Raw genomic sequence first — 11,971 nt, forward strand, 5'->3', positions numbered from 1 at the left:
ACTACTGACATGGATTTACCTTCATGATTCATGTAGTAATTAATAAAGTACACGTGGTAAATTCCTGTAAATTCCTGCTGACTCATGTTATTGACGGTAGACCTGCTGAGTCATGTCCTCATGAAGGATGGAAAACAAGCAGATGTGTCGCTGCTTTATTGGAGCTGCGTGTTGAGCGTTAATAAGTTTGTTGTTGTTGTGTTTTTTAAGGACTGTTTACTTGAAACTTTTCTACATTGTACTTGATGTTTTCCAGCCTAGAGTTTCTGACGGCATGTGGCAACAGACTGATTTCAGCCAAAGTGCAGCTGGACAGCAGCTGGATGCAGATCTGATACACAAAGTCTAGAAATGGAAAGTTCTGTCCATCAGACCAACACAGCGGATTCTGGGATGTTCTGCTCTCTTGGTGAAACAAGCTAAACATTGTCAGTCAGCACTAATCTTTGTAACGTCAGCTCTTCATGAACTTTCTTTAAACTTTGTGTCTATGAACAAACTGAAGACGTGTTAAATTTCTAGCGAGGAGTAAATGTGGGGCTTTGCTCTGGAATTTGACTGAGATCTAATAATGAGGGAATCTGCTGCTCTACAGAGAGGCCGATCACCAAAGTCTGGACAACACAGCTTTTAAAGAAACCAACTGCTGACTTTTCACATACTTTTCAGTTTAACGTGTAAATGTCGTCTTTTTGTGCATTTTTACTGAATTTTATTTGAGCTTTTTTCTTTTTAAACCAATAAAAACCTCTTCAATCTGTCTGTCTCTGTCTTAGATTCAGAGATGGACTGAAAACACTTGGTGTGCTGGACTAAATCCAAGCTCAGCTCTTCTGTGCTGGTCTCCTGCAGCCTCTCAGCTGATGTGGCCGACAGTCTTTTCATTATCCGCCATCTCCAGCTGGCAGCAACAGAAGCTGCTGAGGAAGTTCTTCCTTTCTGGAGACACACGCAGAAGTAAATCCATGGAATTTGACCATTTCTTCTTCTAACTGAAATATTTAGCTGCATCTGGTCATTGTGTGTCAGTTTAGAATAGTAAGAGATGTTCTGCTTTCTGTTTATTGTCCAGTTTCTTTCTTCCTTTTCCACCAGATGAGGAAGGAGCAGAAACTGGGAACGATCCTCGCCTTTTCCACAGGAGTCAACACTCCTTCACCGACTGGGTTCTCTCCTCCACAAAGAGGAGGATTCAGGAAGCTGCAAAGCTGCCGCTGCAAACAGCTGCACTAACTGCTTGAAGCTACGCTGCAGACCTCATACGGAGACCTTCAGGAAAACAGGGGCTCTGCGGTGGGCGGGACCCTTGGTTTTAGCCCAGCATAATATGTGTACAGGTCTGGATCAAAGTATTCTGTGTTAAGGTCAAGTTCATGTTCAGTTAATTACACAAAGCAACGTGAAACTTTTCTTCTTTTCTCTTGTTTTTATGTGATTTTGTACAATAAATACAAACCTGCTGCATATTTGTCAAACTGAAGTTAATAGATGTGAAGAACGGTTCACATTTTCAGCTGCTTTCTGCAAGTAATGTTGAAATCGAACTTCACTGCAGCTTTTTAGTCAGACACTATTCCACTTTTAAATTTATCTACAGCTCACTATTTTCCTCTTGATTTTATCGCCTGCTTTTCAAACGGATCAACCAACAAACACTTTGAAATACTTCTTCTTTTGTTTGTTTGCAGTTTTTATGTTTTGGGAAAAGTTTTAGGGTTCATTAAGTCTTACTGCCTTTATTTTTACTGTACAATGATGTAAAATCAACATGAGCCACTAAGTGAAAGAATCTTTGCAACAAACTGGAATGAAGTTTACAATAAGACGGGGTCTCCCAGGCTGCTCATCAGGGGCCACTATCCTGCAGGTTTTGGATGTTTCCGCTGCAGCACACCTGAATCAGGTTAATGGCTCAACATGCTTTGGCAGAACTTTAAAAACAAGCTGCTGAGAAAAGCCATTTAAAGTGAATTAGGTGTGCTGGTGAAGGAAATCTCTTAAAACCTGCACAAGTTCAGCCTTGGAGGACTGGAGCTGGACAGCCCGGCAATGACGAAGCAGAACTTTCAGTCTGATGAAACTCACATTTACATGAAACTTGTGTGCTTCTAAATGATCTGTATAATAACTGATTTCTGGATAACAATTAGAAGAAGTTCATGGATGTGATTTAATGTGATGTGCAATCCATTTCCTCTTACATGAACATCTTCATGAGCGTCTGAGTGCAGCTTCTATGAAATGTAGATGGACACATGTGGCATATTGTACAGTAAGAAGGGCAGCTCATCTGGTAAGTTCTACATATTTGTGCTGCTTTGTGAAGGATGTGAAACAAGCTTCTTCTAGCGGCCGAGCAGGGCTCTATTTTTCTCCTGCATAAAAGCTGAAGCTTTGTTTCTGCGGGTCGTTGCACATGTAATGTGAAATGTTTGTTTCTGCTTGACTCTTCAGCTGTTAGACGGTTTTTCTCCAAACTTCTAGTCTCACATCAGAGTCCACAAATTTAGCATCAATGATGTTTTTGTTTTAGTCTTTCTGTTCAACAAAGGATGTTAAATGTTAACGTGATTATTTCTTTATGGCAGTTTAGTGAGTTCTCCAGAGCCAGAAGCTTCAATAAAGTGTTTCCTGTGGGACTATTTTTCATACCAGGAACCTGTATAAAAGAAATATCTTTCAATGTCAACATGGAGGTTTGAGCTTGGAGTCACATTTAGAGACAAAGTTTCTGAACAGACCAATAAAAAACTTGAAATGGAGCCATTTCAAAGCTTGGCACAGTGTTATTTGACTGGAACTTTATAAACTGGATGATATTCGTTTTCTATTTGTCACATGATGGAAAAATGTTAAAAAGCTTCTCAGCATCAATCATATGGATAAAACCAGGAATTCCTCCTTCCAAGAAAATGCACAAGGCTGCAGAATAAATACACCATGATTTCCATCATTCCAGCATCAACACAGCCGTGAAACATCATCTTCAGTCTCACCAGCGTGTGCTTTCCATCTATGTGCCTGAGAGAAAGTCACATCAGTGATTTATTAGTGGGAAAAGCAGAACAAGGCCCAGATTATACATCACAACTTGAAGACATAACTATTTTAATGGCATTTTTCTTTCAAAGCTTCATTTAGTTGTATTTTCCTAAAACTGTGAATCCAGTACTTGTACTGATAGATTTACATTTGTATGTATTTTATGTAGTTCTGTGTATTATTACTACACGTGGACACGCTTAGCGAGTCTTGTTAAAGGACTTCCTGGTTTGAGAGTCACTTCCTGTTCAGGGAAGAACTTCCTGTGTCAGTGAAAGTGAGAGACACCAAGCAAACAACAAAAAGGGTTAAATACACAATATGTGTGTCAGAGGAGAATATATATGTGTGTGAGTACAATATATTTGTGTAAGAGGGTAAATGTGTGTATATGTGAGAGGAGAATGAATCCTGGCCTCTACGGCCCTCATAGATAGATGAGGTAGACGTGGACAGACAGGTGATGTGTGGTCAGCTTCCAGATGAAAACAAGACTGATGGAGAAAAATCTGACCCTTCAGATTCAGATGAAATGAAGTCCTGGTCCAGGTCTTTGCAGGTCTGTTAATGAGTCCTTCATCTCAGCCTGGTGGGTTAAAGTGTGGAAACATGGAGACATGCAGGACGGGGTCCTGAGGACCAGGATGTTGAAACACTCCTGAAAAATGTCTCAATGGTGCAGGTGAGGCTGTTGAAGAGGAGGAGGAAAGTCTGATGTTGCTCCTCCTACCTGTCCTCCTCCTACCTGTAACCCCTCCTACCTGTCCTCCCTCCATCACAGGTAGAAATGTGACTCATTCCAGGAAGCAGCTCACCTGTGTATCAGTGGAGATTCTTCTTCTTCTTCTTCTCTGAACAAACTGTAAGTGTGAACTTTCCTCTTTGTTTCTGGAATGTTTGGAGAACGTGTTCACTTCTGATTTCAGCTCCAACTTTGATCTCTGCTGTTTGAAGACAAATCTACATGATGATCAGATTATTGATTATTGATCCTGGAATCAAAGTGTGGTCTGCAGCAGTAAAGTGGGAGCCATCAGCTTCCTGCTGCTTCCAGTGAAACATGGATCCTTGGATCAAACTGCTTTAGTAGATAATGAGGCAGAAATGTGGCTGCAGAACAACTTGAACTTTGAGCCTCTCTTTATGTTTCCAGTAACAGGAGTCAGAGAAGTTTTACAAGCTTCATGTTGCAACATCATTTCCTTCATCATCGTTCACCTTCATGTTATTTCAGAAACATCCGTCTTTTCTGTTTCATGTCTTCTTAAAAATCTCCTTCCATCTCACAAGCAGCCAGCAAGGCCTCCACCTCCACTATGTTTACATCTACTTTACTTAGAGCTGCCAGAACACGTCCATTTATCTGTGGATCAGTAGAAATAAATTCATCTTTAGTTCATTTTTTCAGCTAGAAAAAGCTGAATATTTTACACTAGTTCACACATGACAGTAAACTAAATATCTGAAGCATTTCCAGCTAAATAAGGTGGAAAACATCACCTTCATCTCTAGAAATGATCCACACATTGTAGAAAACAGTAAAATGTCTGAAAGATGATCAACATTCTGGTGTATAATGAAGCAGTTTGGATGTAGTTTTAATCTAAATTCATGTGTAACCAGCTGAAGTGGCTGCAACCAGTCCCAGCACCAGGAGAAGCTAACAGGCCGAGCAGCTGGTGGTTGCCATGGATACGTGGCTCCTGTCTATCAATGAACTTTGACTTGTTTATAAGAGGATGAATCCCGGTTTAATCATTCATTATGTGGCTTTTATGAAGCAGATTAGATATAGATGCCATAAAATGTTTTCTCCTCTACTAAAAAAAAAACCTTCATGTCGACACGTAACCCTCATGTTCTGTTAGAATAAATTACGTTGGGACTCTTATCTACTAAACTTCCAGTTTGAACTTTAAGCTGCAATAAAATAATGAAAGATGAATATTTTTAGTTTATTTTCTTTTCATTTATATCATAATTAATGCATCAGCATACAGAGTTAAGATGCCAGTTTTGACCAAACTAACAGCTTTATGGAAAAACACATTATAATTAAATATTATAAAAACTAATTAGACCTGCATCAGTATCAGAAACACGAACTGGCCCATCTGATAGATACATGAGAAGATTCATTTAGTTTCATTTTTATTTTTTTAATAATGTCAGACTGAACAAAAACCTGTAAAAAGCAGATGTGTAGTGTGAACTAAAAACTGCACTAAAATGATGACAGATTAACACCTTGATTCCTGTTGATGTAAATTTACAGTAAACCACTTCTGGCCTTCATTTTATTCATAATTTGTTTTTATTCATTCATATTTATATATTTATTTATTTATATATGTATTTTTATTTATTAATTGCTATTAAGTTATGTAATTAACAGCATTTTGTTTAATACGTCTTCTTTTGGGTTATATTCCCTTTATTTATGGTATTTTTTATACAGTAATTCTAAATAAAATCAGGCCTTAAGGAGATAATATTTCCTCACATTTTTAATGAAAGGCTTCTCTATAAAAAAAATGACCATGATTTATTTGGTGAAAATAAAGATTGAACTTTATCAGACTGAGTTTAATCCAGCTGCAGACAATGCCTCTGGAGGCAGAGGAGGAGGAGGGTTGCTGCAGCGGTTTGTGGGTGGTTGCCAGGTAACGTCTCATTGCTGGAATCATCCGAGCTGCTGGAAGTGGTTTATTCTTGCAGTAAGACAGAAGATACATGGCCCTTTCTTCATGTTATTGTCTTATTGTCCAAAGGTATCAGTCTATACTAATAACCAAAGCTAGCCGATGACTGAGCCACAGCTACAATGGTAACTTAGAGAACACACACTCACACACAAACACAACTTGCAAATATCTCTAGAGGTAAATTTTCTCACAGCTGTACAAGAACTGATTCTAACTACCAGTATAACAATAATAATAATAAATTCTATATAACATAGCAGCTGATCTTTGTACAGCAGATGATGGAAAGGAGGATTTCAGTTGATGTTCAGATGAATGATGTGTGTTTCCTCTGCAGGTGAAGGTAGAAAGTGTGTGTCAGCTGATGTGAATCCAGCATCATGGATCAGGACAGAGAGGAGGGAGTCCCTCCCTCTAAAACCACTCAGAGGTGAGCTGTCCATCTCTAACTGTCCATGACTCTTCTTCATGTCAGAGATCACAACTCACATCACCAAACATCTGGATCCACAGGAACCAGCCTGGACCTGGACCTGAACATGAACCTAGATCCAGCTGTGTGTCCATGAACAACGACCAACCAAAAGAAGATTTGATTAATTTCCAACGAAGTCATGTATCTGTCAGACAGTAAGTAGTTGTCAGTCAACATTCTGCTCCTCTTCATCAGACATGAGCTCCTGTGAAAACATCTGTTCTGAACTTCAGCAGGTCTCTGATGGGTTTTAGGCTGAGATTTAATAACATTTCTGCTTTTCTTTCAGGATCGTTCAGAGGCTAAAACCTGGATCTAAACCTGAACCTGGACCTGGACCCAGCTGTGTGTCCATGAAGAGCGACCGGTCGATGGGACGCTTAATTGATTTCCATCAAAGTCGTGGATCTAACAGACAGTAAGTATTTGTCAGTATTAAAATGTAAAAGTCGAAGCTGAACTCTCAGAATCAGAGGGGTATTGCACGAAACCAAGATTAGCTATTAAGCCGGGATATGTTGGTTATCCTGGCTGAATTTAGCACTAAGTCAGTTGCATGAAAGCAGCTCAAACTAATCCCGGCCAAGTTACTGTGGTGATTTAGCCGCTGCAGCTAGCCTGCTCCAGACCAGGCTAACTGCTCAGGCTAAGATTAATCCTAGCGAGTCACCTGCATGTCCAACGTCAATTCTATGAGGAATTAATGTGTTTTCCAGCATGTCCATGGTCTTCCTAAGTATGGCGCGTCATTTTAATCATCCAGTATTAAAATATTACATATACAGTCACTGTACATTTAATCGAAATCTGTTCGTAATCGCAACAGCCTTTTTATATGGATTCGAGTTGTAGTATTATTCTATTCTATTCTACAGTCATTTAGCAGACGCTTTTATCCAAAGCGACTTACATTTGAGAGTAAGAACAACACAAGCATGAATTCAAACAAGATGGGACGTCATAATTAAGTGTTAGTCAGACCGCTTTTGAGTCCAGTTAGACCCAGGTGCTGTCGTGTAGTGCTAGTGCAGTGCATATAATTTATTTTATTTTATTTTTTAGTCATTTTATTTAAATACAGGATCACGATTTCATCACACAATATCAACTTGGTCATTAGTGCATGATTTCATCAGGCCAAGTGTTATATTGCTATGCTAATGAAGACTGCTCGTCAAATTGCTGTCAGAGGTTTTATAAATATGTGTTTTATTGCATTAATTGAGATTACAAAACACAGCGGATGAGGTTACAAAGGTGTATTCAAAGAAATCCGTGACGAGGGCAATGTAGAATATTCAGGTCCAACTCCCCTTCACCTGTTCCCTCTTCATAATGGCTTGCCCTTTTTTGGAGGATGTGCTGGACGAGGAAACCCGCATCCTCAGAAGAGCATTCATCCGGGTCCTGCTACACATTTTCTATTAGTACCACATCACTGACTTCATATCCTTCATGGAATAAATAAGCAGGCCAATCCCATAAAACTGACATGCCTCAAACCTTCTGGACTCCACTGACACAGTCTCCTCATCTGCAGACGTGCATTCTGCAGCTGCAGATGTGCCTTCCCCCTGCCGTATACATGCAGCAAGTGGACTCGGATTAAGATTTCACAGAACATACCAAGCCTGTGATTTCGAGACACTGTACTAACCGGATCATCTTCTGGTGGCTCCAAAAGTGTAATTGTGTTCCCAGACACTGCAAGGTTATCCAAAGTCAGACACTATATTATGTTTGATTGTGTTCCATGTGCAGTAGAATTGCAGTAGGTGATGTACCTTGAATGAAGCGGACAGTTTCTGTGGCTGGGACAGAGTCAGTTATTGTCCCTCCCTGGATCCCCTCCATCACTGGCCTCCCTTTATTTAAATGGAGGCCAGTTCCTCTGCTGGAGTCACATCCTGGCTTGGTGGGCCGCCCCCATGCCAGTTCTATAGACCTTTTAACTGCTACAATCATACAGACATTGAACATGTCAGCAGACACCTCATCTATTCACCTCATTAGTTCACGGTTATCTACTTTGGAGTCACTTACCAGCCTGCAAAATGTTCTTATATTTCATTTTTTCTTGCTGCCAGGTCCTTTTATGGCCAGACAGGTTTGTCCTTTATGAAGGACAGAAAGATGAAATAGATAAAAACGTTACATGAGGAAAATAGATTAAATGACACATTGTGGATAATTGTTTGCACCTAATCATACTCTACATTTCCTGAGTAACATGCACCTGCTTGTCACTCTTAAAGTATACAACAGTTAGTGGATTTGAAAAGTAACTCCTTTAATTGTAGCCTAATTATGACAGTTCCAGTGGAGCACTGTTTATTAATTGTACAGTTTTTGACCACTTACGCATTGAGCCGGTCGGCTATTGTCTGCCAGGCTCTCTCGTGTTCTTTACTTATGGCTTTGGTATTGCCTTTTTTCCTTATAATATCCTTAACTTCGTCAGAGAACTCCGTCAGGAGCTGTTGTTCAGCGGCCGTGACGTAGGACGCGCGACTTTTATCCATTTCCCCATCGGTGATTCTGTGAGCGATCGCGAGGTCTGCTTCAGTATGCAGTGCACACGCACTTATCCCAGCTATCTTCACCTGGCTTAACCAAGCCGCACCTTCTCATCCTGGCTCAGCAAACGTGCAACCAATTAAGCCAGGATAGGCCGCGCAAGCTAGGTCAAGCTGGGCTTGCTTAATTATCCTGGATTTCTTTATTCTGGTTTCGTGCAATACCCTTCAGGTTTTACTTTGTGTTGTGAATCTTTTTGCTTCTACAGTTTCTGAGAATCTGGACATTCAGATGGGCTCAAATGTTAAGACGAGTTGGATCAGATGGTTCAACCAGCAAACAGCTGCAGTTTGATCCCTAAACCCAGTCAGATCAGTCTGATCCAGTTCTTTCCAGCTGGATTTCTCTAAGAATTCAGAAAGCTTCATGTTTCCAGTGTGAACGAGCTCCTCCTTACTGTTCATGCTGTGTGTTACATATGATATCCAGTCCTGACACTGTTAGGAAATAACATGCTGCTCCATGTAGAGCTTCTTTTTCTGGCTGACTTTGTCACTTTAACAACTTTAGTTGAATGTGTTGCTGCTTCCAATAAAACCTTTGTTTCCATTTCCTAAACACAGTAAAGCTGCTCTGTGAACATGGAGAAAATAATAGTTTGAACTTGATGTTGAGTTGGTTTACTTAAACATTCAGAGGCAGATTTAAGTTTTTTTATTTTATTTTAGAAAACTTCCAAACCTTCCAGGAAACAGAATTACTGCATGTTCCACATGGAAAGAATATTCCCTAAAAGTCCCTTTGACTCACAAACAAACCAAAACTATTTCTGGTTTTAAACTCTAACAGTTCCTCTCATGGTTCTCCATCTGACATCAGTCAGTCTCATCCAAGCACACACTGGCTGTGGCTGCCTTGCTCCAGGGCACCTCAGCACAGAGCTTCATGAAGGTTTTGGTGAGAGCTTCCTAAAAGCTGAAAGCAGCTTCTCCATGTGACAGAATGTGATGTGATTCTTCCTGATTCCTCCACAGAGTGGACCAGCAGAGCTCAGAGCTTCCCAGTGGTCAGTCTGCCCAGCAGCATCAAACACAGCTGGACTCCATATTTATGGTCTGTACATGTACAACAACTACTTTTCCATCTCTTCTGTCCACATCATCTCCATGCTGACCTTTGTAGACCAGTGGATTGTCAGTGTGTCCAACATGGATCTGATGTTTGGCTCCATGATTTCAGTCTGATTGTGTCCTTCATATCGTTTCTCTTCCAGCTGCTGGAGGACAACATGATCACTTTCATGAAGAAGGAGCTGAAGACGATCCAGAAGCTTCTGAGTCCAGATTACCCAGAATGCTCAGTGTTGGAGGGTGATGATGAGGAGCAGAGAAAGAGCAGCAGAGAGGCGTTAGTGAAGATCACAGTGGACTTCCTGAGGAGGATGAAGCAGGAGGAGCTGGCTGAGCGTCTGCAGAGCAGTAAGAGGATTTCTCTAAAGATTGAAGCTGCTGGATAAATGACACATTTACTGATGTCTCAACACATGAACATCACATATTCACATCCTCATTCCTCAGAGGCTTCAAATCTTTACTGACTCTTCTTATTTCTTCTTTTCTCTCAGAACTTCTGGCTGCAGTTTGTCAACGTAAACTAAAACGTTGTCTGAAGAAGAAGTTCCAGTGTGTGTTTGAGGGGATTGCTAAAGCAGGAAACCCAACCCTTCTGAACCAGATCTACACAGAGCTCTACATCACAGAGGGAGGGACTGCAGAGGTCAATGATGAACATGAGGTCAGACAGATTGAAACAGCATCCAGGAAACCACACAGACCAGAAACAAGCATCAGACAAGAAGACATCTTTAAACTCCCACCTGGAAGAGATGAACCAATCAGAACAGTGATGACAAAGGGAGTGGCTGGCATTGGGAAAACTGTCTTAACACAGAAGTTCACTCTGGACTGGGCTGAAGACAAAGCCCACCAGGACATCCAGTTGACATTTCCACTGACTTTCAGAGAGCTGAATGTGCTGAAAGAGAAAAAGTTCAGCTTGGTGGAACTTGTTCATCACTTCTTTACTGAAACCAAAGAAGCAGGAATCTGCAGCTTTGAAGAGTTCCAGGTTGTCTTCATCTTGGACGGTCTGGATGAGAGTCGACTTCCTCTGGACTTCCACAACACTGAGACCCTGACTGATGTTACAGAGTCCACCTCAGTGGATGTGCTGCTGACTAACCTCATCAGGGGGAAACTGTTTCCCTCTGCTCGCCTCTGGATAACCACACGACCTGCAGCAGCCAATCAGATCCCTCCTGACTGTGTTGGCATGGTGACAGAGGTCAGAGGGTTCACTGACCCACAGAAGGAGGAGTACTTCAGGAAGAGGTTCAGAGATGAGGAGCAGGCCAGCAGGATCATCTCCCACATGAAGACATCACGAAGCCTCCACATCATGTGCCACATCCCAGTCTTCTGCTGGATCACTGCTACAGTTCTGGAGGATGTGCTGGAAACCAGAGAGGGAGGAGAGCTGCCCAAGACCCTGACTGAGATGTACATCCACTTCCTGGTGGTCCAGACCAAAGTCAAGAAGGTCAAGTATGATGGAGGAGCTGAGACAGATCCACACTGGAGTCCAGAGAGCAGGAAGATGATTGAGTCTCTGGGAAAACTGGCTTTTGATCAGCTGCAGAAAGGAAACCTGATCTTCTATGAATCAGACCTGACAGAGTGTGGCATCGATATCACAGCAGCCTCAGTTTACTCAGGAGTGTTCACACAGATCTTTAAAGAGGAGAGAGGACTGTACCAGGAGAAGGTGTTCAGCTTCGTCCATCTGAGTGTTCAGGAGTTTCTGGCTGCTCTTCATGTCCGTCTGACCTTCATCAAGTCTGGAATCAACCTGATGGAAGATGAACAAACATTTTCTGTTTATTTAAATAAACCAGATCTACGTCTCCATCAGAGAGCTGTGGATGAGGCCTTACAGAGTCCAAATGGACACCTGGACTTGTTCCTCCACTTCCTCCTGGGTCTTTCACTGCAGACCAATCAGAGTCTCCTACGAGGCCTGATGACACAGACAGGAAGTAGCTCACAGACCAATCAGGAAACAGTCCAGTACATCAAGAAGAAGATCAGTGAGAATGTGTCTGCAGAGAGAAGCATCAATCTGTTCCACTGTCTGAATGAACTGAATGATCGTTCTCTAGAGGAGGAGATCCATC

At 41.5% G+C, this 11,971-nt stretch overlaps 1 long non-coding RNA gene across 1 annotated transcript; it reads left to right on the plus strand.

Moving 5' to 3' along the window:
• Nucleotides 1-416: 416 nt before the first annotated feature.
• LOC121655516 lies at nucleotides 417-1,305 on the plus strand. Its single transcript, XR_006013231.1, has 3 exons — nucleotides 417-677; nucleotides 777-957; nucleotides 1,096-1,305. It is a non-coding gene; the product is annotated as an uncharacterized LOC121655516 (long non-coding RNA).
• Nucleotides 1,306-11,971: the final 10,666 nt, after the last annotated feature.

The sequence above is a fragment of the Melanotaenia boesemani genome, chromosome 2, assembly GCF_017639745.1.
Source record: "Melanotaenia boesemani isolate fMelBoe1 chromosome 2, fMelBoe1.pri, whole genome shotgun sequence".
Classification (NCBI taxonomy): Eukaryota; Metazoa; Chordata; class Actinopteri; order Atheriniformes; family Melanotaeniidae; genus Melanotaenia; species Melanotaenia boesemani.